Consider the following 881-nt stretch of genomic DNA (forward strand, 5'->3'; position numbering starts at 1 on the left):
AGTCAGGGGTTCAAGACTCACAAACTCCACCGAGTCACACGATGTCTAAATCCTTGAAATCCTATGGGGTTCCTTCCTCAAGCAGTGTTCCGACTGGGCTTACGATGCCAACTATCGAAGCAGTCAACTTTGAGATCAAGCCAGCTCTAATCTCCATGGTCTCACAAAATCAATACGGTGGTCATCCATCTGAGGAACCCACCAACCATCTGCAAAGGTTCAACCAACTATGTGGCACTATCAAGCATCAAGGGGTTACTCAAGACCAATTGAAAGTCATGTTGTTTGGTTTTAGTCTTCGTGATAAGGCTCAAACATGGTTGAATGATGTCAAGGAGACAGAGTGAGGTGCTATTTCACAAGCCTTTCTGGAAGAATTCTTTCCACCCACCAAGACTGCTGAAATAAGGCATAAGCTGACTACATTCACTCAAGAACATGGAGAGTCACTTAGAGAAGCCTGGGATAGATTCAAGGCATTGCAACGGTCGTGCCCGCATCATAATATTGAAAAATGGTTCTTGGTTCAGATTTTCTACCATGGTTTGCAAGATGAAACGAAGAACACGGTTGATTCTGCTTCTAGGGGTGTTTTTCTTGACAAAGAAGTGGATGCAGGTTATGATTTCCTTGCCAATCTTGCTGCTAATCATTACAGCACCACCAGAACTACATCTAAGAAGGGCAAGATTGATGTCGATGCTTATGCCCTATTGTCGTCACAAGTGGCAGCCTTGAACCTGAAGATCGATTCTTTGAAGGCCCCTCAGTCTGGTACTCCCCGAATGAGTATCAATGCTATGTCTAGTGTAGCTCCAGTGACAACTTCTTATTGCGAAGTATGTGGAATCCAAGGTCACTTTGGTCATGAGTGCTCTTAT

The 881-nt window shown here is 44.3% G+C and overlaps 1 non-coding gene across 1 annotated transcript; it reads right to left on the reverse strand.

The window, feature by feature from the left end:
* Positions 1–401: 401 nt before the first annotated feature.
* Positions 402–508, reverse strand: LOC130462275 (small nucleolar RNA R71). Its single transcript, XR_008922373.1, has one exon. It is a non-coding gene; the product is annotated as a small nucleolar RNA R71 (small nucleolar RNA).
* Between the last annotated feature and the right edge of the window lie 373 nt (positions 509–881).

The sequence above is a fragment of the Spinacia oleracea genome, chromosome 5 (genome assembly GCF_020520425.1).
Source record: "Spinacia oleracea cultivar Varoflay chromosome 5, BTI_SOV_V1, whole genome shotgun sequence".
In the NCBI taxonomy this organism is placed as follows: domain Eukaryota; kingdom Viridiplantae; phylum Streptophyta; class Magnoliopsida; order Caryophyllales; family Amaranthaceae; genus Spinacia; species Spinacia oleracea.